The 16,387-nt window shown below is 40.4% G+C and overlaps 1 protein-coding gene and 1 long non-coding RNA gene across 11 annotated transcripts in view; both read right to left on the reverse strand.

Moving 5' to 3' along the window:
* The window catches only part of CTNND2 (catenin delta 2), a 1,014,682-nt gene that overhangs the window by 625,208 nt on the left and 373,087 nt on the right, over positions 1 to 16,387 (reverse strand). The gene's annotated exons all lie outside the window — the stretch shown is intronic.
* On the reverse strand, positions 10,684 to 15,687 carry LOC146395444 (uncharacterized). Its single transcript, XR_014830756.1, has 2 exons — positions 14,437 to 15,687; positions 10,684 to 13,603 (listed from the first exon to the last, which is right to left on the reverse strand). It is a non-coding gene; the product is annotated as an uncharacterized LOC146395444 (long non-coding RNA).

A 16,387-nucleotide genomic window follows, 5' to 3' on the forward strand; every position in this document is an offset into this window, starting at 1 on the left:
TAACCCACTGAGCGAGGCCAGGGATTGAACCCACATCCTCATGGATACTAGTCGGGTTCATTACCACTGAGCCACAACAAAAACTCCTTCAATGCTTTTAAATATGGTCAAACACCCACACAGGAGTTATGTATCTGAGGGGACTGTTCACCCTCAGCCCAACTCACAGCACTTTGAGCACCATTATCAACAAGAAATTTTACCAAAATTAGTTATCAATAACTGTTAAATTATCCACAGGAAACCGCCTCTCCAGATACTCCCACCCCCACCAGGAGGCGCTCATCAACACATGCAATGTTTCAGAGTTAAACTTAACAGATGGACCACAAAGAGATACACTGTTTTTTCTACATTACTAATAAAATGTTCAGAATAAAAACACATAATCATATTTGACCTTATCAAAGGATTTATAGGAAGAGGTTTGATTTAAACATTTTGATTTAAGATCTCAGGTAAGCTAGGTAAGAATAACCAGTTTTCCATCACCTACCTGTGGGACATCAGGAACAGTGGAAGCCAGAGGAAGAGCGGTGCTGTGGGAAGGCCTCTCCACCAACGAGCAGGGGCACGGTGCTTTCTTGGCAAAACTGCTGATATCCAGGCCCTTGCCATGTAGGCTGCACAAGGTTGTGCTTCCAGGTAAAATCTATAGATTTACTTATCTATAGATTGTCACTTATCTATAAATAAGTGACACTTATCTATAGATTGTCATATGCCTCTAAGCACATCTGAACATTTCACATACACAAACATTTAATCCTCATGATAGCTCATCAAGAACTATCATTATCCCTATTTTATTTTATTTTATTTCAGTTTGTCTTATTTTATTTTATTTATTTTTTTTTTATGGCTGCACCTGCGGCATATGGAAGTTCTCAGGCCAGGGACTGAATCCAGGCGTTTCAACCTTTGTCACAGCTGCGGCAATGCCAGATCCTTTAACCCACAGTGCCGGGTCAGGGATAAAACCCACACTTTCACAGCAACATAAGCCACTGCAGTTGGACTCTTAACCCACTGTGCTACAGCGGGAACTCCCACATTTTATTTTATTTTATTTGGCCATGCCTACAGCATGCAGAAGCTCCTGGGCCTGGGATAGATCCCAGTAGTGACTGAAGCCACAACAATGCTGGATCCTTAACTCACTGAGCCACCAGGGAACTCCTGTCCCCATTTTATACATAAGAAAACTAGGATGCAAAGTTAAACAAAGAAATACCATGTGAACAAGTAATTTCTACTTCCAGATATATTTAAAAAAAATTGAAAGGAGGGATCCAAATCAATACTTATACACCATGCTCAGAGCAGCATGAACTACAGTAGTCAAAAGGTGGAAATAGCCCAGGTTGCCATCAGCAGACAAAGGGATAAACAAAGTGTGGGCTATCCATACAATGGAATATCACTCAGCCTTGTAAAGAAATGATATTCTGAGCTACAACAAGGTTGAAAGTTTTGGGTTTTTTTTCATCTTTCACCATTATATCCTAAACCTGGTCCTGTGATTACCAGCTATCAAAATTACACAACCTCACAAGGAAATTACTGAGATCTAGGAAATGCACACAGCAATCTAGGCGATAACAGTAAGAACACCATACAGGTAGACTACACATTTTCAAGCCAACAATCAGGATGAAACTTGAAGATATCATGCTACGTGAAATAAGGCAGACCCAGAAGAACAAATATTGCATCACAAATATTATGACTGCATTTATATGAGGCCCCTACAGGCATCAAGTTCAAAGAGACAGAAAGTAGAACTGAGGTTACTAGAGGCTGGGGAGAGGAAGAATGCAGAGTTATTATTTAATGGACACAGAGCTTCAGTTTTAGACGATCAAAAATTCTAGAAATGGAGACTGGTGATGGTGGCACAGTGTTGTGAATGTACTTAATGACACTGAATTGCACATTTAAAATAGTTGAGATGATTGCGGGTGGGGAAGGCACTGAGGGTTTGGGATGGAAATGCTATAAAATTTGGTTGTGATGACTGTTGTACAACTATAAATGGAATAAAATTCATTGAGTAACAAAAAATAATAAAATAATTGAGATGACAAATTTTATGTTATTTATGTTTTACCACAATAAATGAAAAGAAAAAAATAAAGTACAAAGAAGTGAAAAGTCATGCGCTGAATCCTGGAACCTAGAAATGGCAGAGGCCACAACTTAGCTACGTGCCTGCAGGACTCAGGCACCTGCACCCATGTCCACCAGCAGTGCCAGTGGTGAGAATGCTCAGAGAGGCTCGTGCACAGGGCACAGGCTGGCGGGCTACAAGTCACACTGGCACACCTGCCAAGCCTTGACTAGACCCCAACAAGGCTGACTGCAGGCCACCTGCCCCTGGCTCCCACCCTCCTGCCCTCACACCTTTTACCCACACCCCATATCTCCCATCACTCTCCCTACCTCATTTAATCTCCCATATCCCCTTCCCTTTGTCTCCAGGTTCTCGAGATCACCTTTCCTATCACCTGCATGTTTCACTTTGGATTGGCAGAAGCACAGAGGGGCTCTTTTTCCATGAGCCATCAATGTCTATTCCACCAACATCTCCTTCTGCAACAACCCAGGATGCATCTCTGGGATTTTTTCTTTTTTTCTTTTTTTGGTCCTTTTTTTAGGGCCGCACCTGTGGCATATGGAGGTTCCCAGGCTAGGGTCTAATCATAGCGACAGCTGCCGGCCTACACTAGAGCCACAGCAACACCAGATCTGAGCCGCGTCTGCAACCTGCACCACAGCTCACGTCAACGCTGGATCTTTAACCTACTGAGCAAGGCCAGGGATCGAACCCGCAACCTCAAGGTTCCTAGTCGGATTCGTTAACCACTGAGCCATGATGGGAACTCCAGGGACTTTTTAAATTCATCACTCCAGTAATAGTTTCTCACCAAGAATTCTGTGACCGGATAGCATTCTTCTAAGCTATATTTATTTCCTATAAACCTGTCTTCTAAACCTTACTGTGTCCTCTTAAACAAGAGTGGATGATCTCATGCTTTATTTTTCCCTGGGCACTTAACAGAGAACAGAGGACATAGCGATGCACAATAAACATTTGCCTAACGAATGTCTTCCTAACAGACCCCAAGGGTGTCATCTAGATAATGGCAACGGTTTGTGACTTGGATCCTGAGATGCATTACAGGTCGAGAGCATTTTTTTCTAAACAGAATTAAACAGATTTCTCAAGAAAAGTAAATACACTTAGAATACTATCATAACAACATAATATTAACAGGTTCAGTTACGAAAAGAAAAGAAACCAGGCAGCCTGTGCATCTGTAGAAAGAGAGGCACATGCAAAAACTCCCAGGGGACATGTCAATCAATGTCATTTTCACAGTCTCAGACAGGGTTAAGAAAGAATGAACATATTGTTACTCCTGCAATGGTACTTGGTGTCAAATGACAACATCATCTATCAAGGAGGCATTGGGATAAATTTAAGTGAAGCCTGCCTTGGGTTGTATGCACAGAGGCTTCTTGGAACATGGATTATTCTCAGGGCTTCAAAGCCATGCTCTTAAGGAACAAATGGCCAGCTTTTCATTTGCATGCTGACTTCGGGTTCATTGAGTAAAACAAAGCACCTATGAAACAGGGTGTTTATTCCCAACTGTTCACTTAAAAATGTTACTTCTTATTAAATATATTTAGGAGTAACTCCTCCATCTCACTGGAGGTTTACAAAGTCAAAGTAGACAAAACATATCAGAGTGCTTGGCACAGCTCTGAGTAGAATGGGAATCAAGTTTCCTTGGAAACCACCAAAGGGGAGGTGTGTGATCTGGGGCTGGTTCCAGACTTGTGAGCAGGGCCCAGATCCTCCCACCACATTGTCCCAAATGGCCAAATACACACTGGTGTCAAATCCTACCCAACTCAGCCAGACCCTACATCCAGAAAGATGACCATTCCCAGCCGGACATCTGGGGTAGGGTCTGGATCAGGATACACAGGATGTGAGCATAAGATATACTTGCTGAATGGAAGAAGGCCCTCAGACATTTCTTTGAATTAATCCCCGTCTACCCTGATTTTAGTTGGAACATCAAACTGCTTATCATCAGCATGGAGGTGGCCCCAGTGGCTGCTGGGACCCGGCAGAGCTGCCTGGGGTCAGCAGTTTATGTCATGGGCTCTGGGAGAAACACCTGAGTGATCCTCTACCAGAAGACAGGAGGCCTGCAGGGACATCAGCCAAGGCTCACACTGTGCTAACCTTGGCACATGAACACAGAGCGAATGGCCATGAGCAGAGTTAAGAAGCTTGGGCACATCTGCCTTCACATGCTGCGAGATCCAGAGAAGTAAAGGTTCCTTATTCCTGCCAAAAGGGGATGAAATCAAGGCTTGACCCAAGGAGGATGGTTTCTATCCTACTAAGCCGTCTTCCCAAATCAAAGTGGGAAATGCTACTTATGCACTCATGGCCAAATGCGGGAACTACGATTAGCTTGAATATTCTATTAGGTGTGTTAAAAACAGGGTTTTTTCCTTTCCTTTTCTTTTTTTCTTTCTTTTTTTTTTTTTTTTTTTTTTTTTTTTGGCTATGCCCATGACAGGTGGAAATTCCCAAGCCGGGGATCCAACCCAAGCCATAGGGGTAACCCAAGCCACTGCAGTGACAACACCAGATCCCTAACCCACTGAGCCACCAGGGAATTCCAAAACAGATTTTAAAAAAACAGACATCATTATGTTTGTGAATGCTAATAAACTGATTATCTAATTTCTGTTAAAAAAATCAAATGCTCTGTAAAGCCAAAGTCTTCTTTCAATGAAGTATACTTTATTTGTAGATATTCAGAAAAGGCAGCAAAATAAGAAAGAAAAGAAATTCTTCTACAGTTCTTAAATAAGAAATACACACTATGGTTCTACATAACTTCAGACATCTCTGATCTATTTTTAACTCTGCTTTGGTGCTCAAGAGAAGCTCATAGCAGAGAAAAAAAAAATGATTCAATAAAAAGCAATATCCTCCTGGGAGCATAATCAAATAAAGCTTAGTTTGGAAATGGGTTTTGTAGTCTCCTAAACACAAAGCATGCAATGGATTTACTAGATCTTTAGCAAAACCATGAATATGAATGGGGACTTCCAAGTAACCCAAGATTATGCAGATAGCTTAAGCTTTATTCTGAGCAAAATTTCAAATAGATTTAGAAATATTTTCATAAAAAAGGACTGTAAAGAGATTAATTGTATTTCAAACAATCTGAAATCATGGATTTGAAAGATCTGGCTTTGGTCTATTGTCTTTAAAAATGACTCAGAACAGTACACACTTAGGTATCTAGAAGAGAATTATCAAAATCCTTTTGTAATGATAACTCCATCCTTTCTACATTATTTAGAAATAGTCATTTTTCTTGAAAATTACATACAATATAGGCTATAAGATTCCTTTTGAAGCTATAATCTTTCCTGAGCTTTAAACTAACCCTGAATGTAGTTTAGTTTCAGATGCCAAAGTTGTTTCTATAAAATGGGCATCCTACATTCTCCTTGAGTACAATACTTTCTTTGGTTTTCACTCCCTAAGTGTCCACCTCAAACTTCTCATTATTAAAGAAGTAGTTACACTTGTTGCTGGGAAGCAAGTATGTGGTGAGGATTCCGGTATGGCTTGTAAGAGCTATACACATAATGAAAATACCAATGGAAAGATTCTTTGGGTAAATTTGTCAGTAGAAATGGGTAGGAGAAGAATAATCCTGTCCCAACTACATGGGGTTTTAGACCCAGTTTCAGACCCATTTTGGCATTATTGCCTTGTAGACACAAAAGGCACACGGCCTTGTGGTCTCCAAGATGGACACAGCAGCATTTCTGTGGCAGGAACAGCCAATCTCCAATCAGTCCAGGAGACCCAGCCCTCTGGAGCTGGGGAGATATGAAAACTTCAGGCCCCAAGTCCTGAGGAGTGCACTCAAATTCCAGAGAGCAGGATTTTCCAGTATCTGACACTCTGTCACACAGGGGTGTTAGGGCCTTTCCAACATTTCTAAAGACATATACATATATATATATATATATATATAGAGAGAGAGAGAGAGAGAGAGACTGCTCATCTCATCCATGAGGACATATTTCTAACACCCCTTCTGCATTGTCAACCCACTGGTATAACTCTTGGTATCCATTTTTGAAAGGCTCAGTGACCATACCTAAATTATGGACTTTTGAGGAGGATTCCTTTTTTTTTCTTTTTACAGCCACACATGTAGCATATGGAAATTCCCATGCTAGGGGTCAAATCAGAGCTGCAGTTGCAGCCTAAGCCACAGCCACGGCAGTGCTGGATCCAAGCCATATCTGCAACCTATGCTGCTAGAGCTGACGGCAATGCTGGATCCTTAACTCACTGAGCAAGACCAAGTCTTGAACTTGCATCCTCATGGACACTACGTCGGGTCCTTAACCCTCTGAGCCACAAGGAGAATTCCTGATAAGGATTCTTAATTGCTAATCACCCATGCTAAGTGTGACAAATAATGTTAAATTGCACACACATACACACTTTACACTGTATTTATACTGTTTTACACTGAAGTATCTTTAAAAGAAATTGTTCTATGGACATTATAGCACATCCTGCAGACATAACCATCATTACAGGCTTATTCCACTGTTGGACAAGAAGTGATGGAAAATGTCGATAGCTTATTAGAACTGCTTAGTTGGAATTTACAAAAAGGGCCTAATCCAGTGTGGCCAGGCTACAGCACATAATACAACTGTTTCCCAAAGAGCAAAGCTGGCCCAAGAAATAGGGGTCAAGACTACACGTCAAGTATAGGACCAAAAGCAAACAAGAGGGGAATAAATCAACAAATCAAACCCACGTAGATGAGGGATGAGGAAGTGGAGGACTGCCAGAGACCTTGGCCCACAGGGTGAACTACAAAAGTGAGAAGAAGCCACTGCCATGAGGGATTTTTACATAAGGTAGTTAAGCATTCATGATTAAAGAAGGAGATGTCAGAAGAGAATAAAGAACAAGATAAAAAGCACCCAAAGATAACACTCATCCTTTTGTCTTATGATTTTTCAGGTGTCTTTTCTATGAATACGTTTACACAGTTGAAATACTGCACATGGGAACTGATATGCTGCTGGTCTCACCAAAGATTACAATTAATGTCATTTAACAATGATTTTGATCATTGATCTGCCTGTCAGCTAAATAAAGCCCAGTAACATTATTACAAGACATATAAGTGGGGTGGGTACCGTAATGCTCTGCCCAGATCCCTCTCAGGAAGGAAAGATCTATTCTCTCAGCTGCCAGAAAACCCTCAGAAGTCAGCCCCCTGAGGGAGCAGCTAGGGCGTATCTCAGGGAGAGAATCGGTTTCCATTCCTTCACCCCCTTTCTGAGCACCCTCTCCCTGGAACAGCCTACAACCCTTGATGGGGTGACCTTGAGGATATATAGTAGGCCTGGCCTCCTTTCCCTAAAGCTCTTCCATAGGTGGGCTGGACTTTTGCTGTGACTGCACCATAGCCCAAATTCTCCCTCTGTCCCCAAGGCCAGTGTTCTGTTCTCTTCATTTCCCTTGTGCAAAGTTGAGCCTGAAACCAAGCAGGGCCCTATAGGGATCCTGGCCACACAATTTCTTGTTTTGGGGGAGTGGGCTTCAGCCTCCATGACATTCCCAAAAAGCAGGTTCAAACAGTTGTTATTCAGGGAAGGGAGGGGATGCAGAGACCAGAGAGGAGCAGCCCAGAGACCATAGTGCAGCCTTGGGGCAGGGTCCTGGTTTCTTTTCAAGGAATAACAATGTCTTTGAGTTCTTCCACAGCACCAAAACCCCCAACAAATGGAAGATGTTGATGAAGCATTCTTCACTCCAAAAGAAGGATCATTAGAACCAACCCTGGGGTCATCTAAACACCAGCTTTTTGAAAAACAATGTAAGCTCCCATCTACCCCCAACCTGATCAAGGTCCCTTTTTTTCACTCCCAAACTATAAAACCACCTCCCAACCTCTCCCAAGGGGGGCAAAGTCTTTAAGGCATTAGCCTGCTGTGGCCCCCTTTGCCTTGCAAAGCGATAAAGCTATCTTTTTTTCTTTCAGCCTCAACTTCGTCTCCGCCTTTGTATTTGGCAATGGCAGACACAGTATTTCTGTAACAACCCCAAAAAGTACCCCAATAAGCCTCCTGTATGCTACTCTTCATATCAGAGTCAGCATCCTATAGAACTTAGCCTAAAAGATGAGCATTTATTAGAAACATACAATGTATATAAAATCTCTCTGAAATAGCAGTCTATGAGACATTTTCAACTCTAAAATGTAAAAGACTCAGCTAGTTAAAAGGATACTTAATGCCTTTGAACTATAAAGTATATGTTATTGAGCTATGGAGCATCTAACACAGGGCACCCACCTTGCCAGGGGCTGAAGACAGCAAAATAGGTATAGTCCTTAATCTGTAGATTCTATGGACCATAGATTACTGGTGTGTGTGTATGTGTGTGAATACGGATGAAGAGTCTAGATAGAAAAGAACTATTGAAAATATGGTATGAAATCGATGAAATTAGCAGGAAATGAGAAAACCACCATGTATAAAAATATTTTGTTCAATCATTTCAAATTATTTCTATATGCTCAAAATAGCAAAAAAAAAAAAGAAAAAAGAAAGAAAAAGAAAGAAAGAAAAGGAAAAAAAAAAAAGCATGCCAGCTCAGGAAATAAACTTTATGCAATATTTCACAGAATAAATGTTGACTTTATCAGGAAGAGTTGGATGCTGACTTCCCAAGGTTTGATGTTCTCTACTGAAAGCGAAAAAAAGGGAGAGAAGGATGGAAAAGCATTTGAAGTAGTCATTTTGCATAAAAGGAGTGTGCAATTCAGAGAAAAGGGGGAAATTATGTGAGCAATTAATGCCTCTTTATGAAATGATAAGGCAATTAGTTGAAACTTTAACACCAGCCACCAGTGTTCCCTGGAAGTGCAACCCCAGGGGGCTGAGGAGGGGAAAGGCGGAAATGCAGGTTCACAAAGACACTCTGGGCTAAGTAGTCAAGGAGAGCTTGAAACACAGGAATAACATTCACCTGCCTCAAAGTCACCCTCTTTGCTAAGAATATTGAATTTATATTAATTCTTGCACCCGATATAAGACTTTTCATGCCTAAATGGATAAGTATTGTATTTTTTTCCTTCTTTTCTTTTCTTTTTAAATTGTTATTTCCCCAATACAATTTTTTTTTCTACTGTACAGCATGGTGACTCAGTTACACATACATGTACACATTCTATTTTCTCACATCATCATGCTCCATCATAAGTGACTAGACATAGTTCCCAGTGCTACACAGCAGGATCTCACTGCTAATCCATTCCAAAGGCAATAGTCCACATCTATTAACCCCAAGCTGCCCAACCACCCCACTCCCTTCCCCTCCCCCTCCCCCTTAGCAACCACAAGTCTATTCTCCAAGTCCATGATTTTCTTTTCTTTGGAAAGGTTCATTTGCACCTTATATTAGATTCCAGATGTAAGTGATGTCATATGGTATTAGTCTTTCTCTTTCTGGCTTACTTCAGATAAGTATTTTAATAGGAAATAACACAACTGACCATTGGCTCTGCTTATGTATCTGAGTCATCAGTGAATGGCCCTGAACAAGCCTGTGAAATCACATTCAGAAACAGTCCCTGAAGCCCTAAGGGGACTTGACCTCAGGACTCCTCCACCTGGGATGGACTTGGTGGTCCACAGCTGCCTGGGGAGAATGGGTTTCTAGCTGATGCACTGAGAACCAGAGTGAAAGCTAGTGAAGCCTCAGGCAGCCAGCACCCTTTGGCCTTGACCACACACAGAGGTTCATCTGGAGCCAGGTGGCACAGTCTCAGTGGAGCCCTGACTTCCAGAACAACTCAACTTGGCCTCTCCCAGTGGCCCAGGAAGCTTTCTTTGCTCTTCCCAAGATCAGCATCCTCAGCTAAGGCAACTGCACCTCATACTTCCTGGAGACACCCACTAGTGCTACAATCAGTGGGCCATTGAGGGCAGCTGCTCTGAAACCCTCATGTATACTGAAATCATTTCAGAGGCTTGAGATTCTGTGAGTCTAACAAGCTCCCCTGGGATGACGGTCCTGAGCTGGAGCCTCACTTCCTAATCTAGACTGTCGCGGGAGGGGAAGCTTTCCCATCCTTCCCCAGAGCTTTCTGCAGTCACACTGCTTGCAGGAATGAATGCATTCGCTAAACACCAGCTTCTGACCAGCAAGCAATTTTACTGGATCATTTCATCAAACAGTTCTTCCCCTAGTGCCCCTTGCCCTGTGATCACCCATACTTTTTTTCCTTGAACGGCAAGGAAAAAAGACAAAAGCAGACTTTCCACCTCCACTTTTACACTGTTTCTATTTCATAAACCATTTGACCTTCCTAATTACTTTGATGAGCAGGGACATCTTGGGGAAAAAATGGAAAACCCCAGGGTTGTGGCAAATAACTGCAACTCTACAGTTTCCCAGTTTGGGAAGCATTAGAATCCCATTTTTTTTTTTTGCAGGGGAAAATCAGCTCATAGGGGCAGGCGGCCAAGATCCCAGTGCTGATTCTCTGCCATGGGTCCCAGCAACATGCATTTATGTATGTATGTATGTATGTATTTTCTTTTTAATTTTTTAAATTAAAGTATAGTTGATTTACAATGTTATGTCAATTTCTGCTGTAGAGCAAAGTGAGCCAGTCGTGTGTGTGTGTGTGTGTGTGTGTGTGTATACACATTCTTTTTTAATTATGGTTTTATTTAAAGATGCTGTGTTTTCTAAAAATTTTTATTGAAATACAGTTGATTTCCAATGTTGTGTTGGTTTCAGGAACATAAAGTGATTTGTTTTTATGTGCGTGTGTGTATATATATTTATACGTGTGTATATATTTTACATATATTTTTATGTGTGTATGTGTGTGTGTGTGTGTGTGTGTGTGTGTGTATTCTCTTTTAGATTCTTTTCCATTACAGGTTATTACAATATATTGAACATAGTTCCTTATATATTGAACATAGTGTTACACAATAGGTCCTTGTTGGTTTCTATTTTATAAATAGTTGTATATCCATTTTAATCCTAAACTCCTAATTTATCCCTTCCTCCCCTCTTTCCCCTTTGGTAACCATATGTTTGTTTTCTGTGTCTGTGGATCTATTTTTGTTTTGTAGGTAAGTTCATTTGTATCATTTTTTAGATTCCACATGTAAGCGATATCATATGATACTTGTCTTTCTCTGTCTGACTTACTTCACTTAGTATGTTCACCTCTAGGTCCGTCCTTGTTGCTGTGAATGGCATTATTTCATTGCTTTTTGTGGCTGAGGAATATTCTATTGTGTATATATACCACATAGACAAATGAATGGCAACATGCATTTAATAAGAGTCGCAGGCTCCTTGTCTGAAATAGGAATGGTGCCTCCCTCTTAAGTAGACTGTTAACAGAGTAAACTGAATTAAAGTATCAGGATCTGTTTCTAAGAAACACATAGGCTATCTTTTCCTCAAAAACATTTCTGATAACCTACTCTCTTTGCTCTAACTTTTGTTCTTAAACATTTAAAATGGTTAAAACAACTACATGTACTTCTCTTGGTACATTAATCTGCACTAACTTAAAATGCAAAAGGAGGAGTTCCCATTGTGGCTCAGGGGAAACAAATCCAACTAATATCCATGAGGATGTGGGTTTGATTCCTGGCCTTGCTCAGTGGGTTAGGGATCCTGAGTCGCTGTGAGCTGTGGTGTAGGTTGCAGAAGCTCCTCATATCCCCAGGTGCTATGGCTGTGGTGTAGGCCGGCATCTGCAGCTCTCATTTGACCCCTAGCTTGGGAACTTCCGTATCCTGCAGGTATGGCCCTAAAAAGAAAAAAAAAAGAATTAAAAAAATATAAAGGGAATTCTGATCAAATTATACAATTTATCACTCTACTCAACTATACCGCTTTATCAAAAAAACAGCCTGCAATGTGGTATAAAATATGCTTCAAAATACCCCCAAATAATGTACAACACTCTCTTGTGTGTGTTAGCATTATGGAATTTCCTTCTCAAATTTGTTGGTTTCCTATACATAACTTTTCCCCATAGGTAGTGTCGTGCTGAGTGTGATATTTTTGGCCCTGCTTTCATCCCTCTCCATTACAACATGAGCATTTTTTATAAGTGTAATCTTGTAGGAGGAAGATTTTTTCTTTGCTTATTTCTTGAGTATTTATAGATTGAAGGGAAACAAAAACATTATTGCATCTGTGATCTCACAGAATCTGATAAAAAATATGTTATTTCCATTCCTGACACATCTTCAGGAAAAAAATGTAATTGGTTGGATATGAAAACTGTGTGCAGTGGGAAAATTCAGCAATTAGTATAATATATGAAAGGGTTGACCTACAAAGATCATTTTCTCCTGGTGTTACAAGCGTGAACTCAGGACCTTCATTCCTGGGCTCAAATCCCAGATCTGTCATTTACTGGTTACGTACCTTAGAAAGTACCCTGAACGGTATGACCCTCTATTTCCCCATCTATAAAACAGGACTAGAACCTCCCTCATGGGCTCACGGTAAGAATTAAATGCAATTCAATATGCAAAAGGCTGATCAGAGCCCTTGATTCATAGTAAGCAAGATACATAAGTAAGTACTCAATAAAATAGGACTTGTTATTTTAAAATTGGTACAAGTTGGTTTGTACCAAATAGCAAAATAGTCATGTGCCCATAAGTCAATTCCTTTCTTGAGACTGGAAGATTGACCATAGCCTCAAATTCCACAATAATTAGATAAACTCAGGTGACAAATATAATGAAAGAGTTTAGAAGTCAGGATTTCCATCTTACAGAAGTGTGAGGGAAAGGAAGAAAAATGCAAGGATCTTTGCAAGACACCCAGCCAAGCATACACATCTATGCTGATTGTGTAATAATTTTCCATCACCAAGCAATGCTCATCCAGAAGCACAGCTATAACTTAAACTCATTTCAAGGCTTTTATCAACCTCAATGCTTGTTCATTTTAACCAATGACCACTGCCTTTAATGGTATTCTTAGCATATCAAAGGAAAGAATGCTGCATAAACAGGGCAGAGAGATTTATTATAATAATTTTCTCCTGATCTTAATTTCAAAGATTAATTGCTACTGCTACTGCTGCTGCTTTTGCTGTTTCCCTAACTTCTTCTGGATGCTAAGAATTCTAGGAACTTGGCAGTTGAGCAACTTTATTCTATATAGGCCATCATTTCTCGATGGCATTCTACTTCAGATATAGATGCTTAATGAAGAGAAACGAAGTTATTTCCTGATGTCCCGTTAGTTATTTTTTGTGAAGAGCTCTTTTTTTAATCAGACTGACTGGGAACACTTAGGCCAATGCATTCTGTTTTGTAGAGCTCTCCAAGAATTCACAAGATTTTTTTTTTTTTTTTCAGGGAGGAGGGGGAGGGAGTGGGAGGGATTGGGAGCTTGGGGTTAAGGGATGCAAACTATTGCTTTTGACATGGATAAACACTGAGATCCTGCTGTGTAGCACTGAGAACTATGTCTAGATACTTACAATGGAGCACAACAATGGGAGAAAAAATTATGTTATGTATACATGTATGTGTAACTGGATCCCCATGCTGTACAGTGGGGAAAAAAAAGTGTATTGGGGGAAAAAACAATTAAAAAAAAAAAGATGTTATTTTTAATGACAAAGTTCTCAAAACAATTCTCAATAGTTTTCCCAAAGACTAGTAAGATTTTTCACCTTTGACAAAACAGTTAAATGGAATCAACAAAAACCACAAGCATTTCTTATAAAAATGGTGCATAGCTTGTGCACTTAATTTCTTAAAAATCACTATGTTATTTTTATTAAGATCAACTAAAATTATTCCTTATAACATTAATTGTAACAATTAATGGTTATAACCCATGCAATCATAATGCCCACGTTTAAATCCCACATAAGTCTTTCCTCCTGATTTCCCTCTACTGAAAATGGAAATAATGATAATTTATACTTATCTGTGAGAATGAAATAAATTTGCAAATTAAAGAAGTCAACTTAGGGAGTTCCATTTGTGGCTCAGTGGTAACAAACCTGACTAGTATCCATGAGGACACAGGTTTGATCCCTGACCTCGCTCAGCGGGTTTTAAGTGTCCAGCATTGCCGTGAGCTGTGGTGTAGATTGCAAATGTGGCTCTAATTTGGTGTTCCTGTGGCTATGGTGTAGGATAGCAGCTACAGCTCTGATTCTACCCCAAGCCTGGGAACGTCTATATGCTGTGGGTGTGGCCTAAAAAGACTAAAAATAAAAGAAGTCACCTTATCCAAAAAATGCTGAGGATGAGCAATGAGATCCTGCTGTGTAGCACTGGGAACAATATCTAGCCACGTGTGATGGAGCCTGATGGAGGACGATATGAGAAAAAGAATATATATTTGCATGTGTGACTGGGTCACTTTGCTGTACAGTAGACTATCAACAGAACACTATTAATCAATTATAATGGAAAAATAAAAATCATTTTAAAAAATGCTTAGAGTAGGCAAGGACTGAATGGATATCAGCTATTATTATCATTTTCAAAATGACAAATTCTGCAAACTATACTTCTGTAGATGGAGGGCTACTAAAGGAGAGACTGCAATTTAAAAAGCTTTTGGTGTGAGTAAAGTCCAGTGTGCATAGCAGGTGATGTCATCAGTGAAGAATGATGGCTGTTTCGAGCACAGAGCAGAGGTCCACGACCCTGTCTGTGTGCTCACCTGGGGCACCCTGAAAGCCATGGATTTCTAGGCTCTTCCACAGACTAGGGAGATTAGTCTCCCTGAGGTTGGGGACCAAGAATCTGTGTTTTTAAAAGCTTTCCAAGTAACTCTCACAGCACAGCCAGGCTTGAAAATGCTAATGTCAAATACTCTTGCAGCACACTTAACCATTACCTGTTTGGTATTAGTTTGGTACTGTTTGGTACTAGTTCCATGGACTACAGTAAATAACCATAAAGAAAAGCCATTCAAAGTCTAAGTTCTCTTCCAAGGTTATCACACCCCAATTAGGAAAGTATTGCCATTTCTGTTCCTTTTATTTCCTCCATCCGTGGCCGCCACAATAAAAGGACATCAGAGAATAGAACACATTTCCCAAATTAAACTTAGTGACTGAAACTTAGTGACAAGAGTTTAGGGATCAGGGAAAAAGTGTAACTAAGCTTCTAGCTTCGAAATTATAAACATGCCTGCAATTTTCTATAAAAGGCTATAGATAAGGGACAGGAAATAGTTTTCTTATCTTTGATGAGGAGACATTTGGATACGACACCTAACTAAAATGATTTTATTATTTCACTACAATAAACGTTTTGCAGCATATATGAATCCCAATGCATATCAGGCCCTAGCAGTTGAGAATAATATGAGACAAATCACCAGATCCACATCTGCCATATTTTTCTACTTAAAAAAATAGTATTCAGCCCCTAAGCAGTCCTTTGAGACTTTTCTGAAATCACCCCACCCATGCAATTTTAACACCATAAATATACCAGATATGTGTTAATGTACTGTGGCCTTCAGAAGACCACAAACCACTATAGTATTCAAGAGTTTTTTCCCTCCCCAACAAAAGTCAAATTTGGTCCACTTGGGGACATCACTGCCCTCCTCCTGAGAATGCCGTTTTGTTTTGTTTTGTTTTGTCTTTTTATGGCTGCACCCACGGCTTATGGAAGTTCCCAGGCTAGGGTTCTAATGGGAGCTGCAGCTGCTGGCCTACCCCACATCCACAGCAATGAAGGATCCAAGCTGCATGTGTGACCTACACCACAGCTCATGGCAATGCTGGATCCTTGACCCACTGAGCGAGGCCAGGGATCGAACCACTGTCCTCACAGATCCTAGTGGGGTTCTCAGGAACTCCTGAGAATGCTTTCTATAAGTTAAATGGTTGTAGTAGCCAAGAGCATGAGCTGAGAAGGGGTTGCTCAGAGAAAACCCAAGAGGACATTGTCAAATCTTGGAATCAGTAAATTCGCAGAGTGGATAATAAACTGTGTCCAGTTCTAACCCCTCATCCATATTATGCTGCAGAGACCTACTCTCGTGAAAACAACCTTATTTTAAGGGAAAGGTAAATCAATGGATAATTATAAAATGAAGAATGATTCCACTTACCCATTGTCTCAAATGTCATTTTCACATTACAGATTTTTCTGCTCATTTTCTGAGTAAACTCTCGAAAGAGAATTCTGAGTATTCACTTTGTTTAGTTTTCAAATAAACAATTTGATGGCTATGGCTGCCAACATAGGTTGGTGATGCAGA

Source organism: Sus scrofa, chromosome 16 (assembly GCF_054392235.1).
Source record: "Sus scrofa isolate SSC_HxYL_T2T_F1_AM1 chromosome 16, Sscrofa_HxYL_maternal_Yorkshire_Landrace_v2.0, whole genome shotgun sequence".
Lineage (NCBI taxonomy): Eukaryota > Metazoa > Chordata > Mammalia > Artiodactyla > Suidae > Sus > Sus scrofa.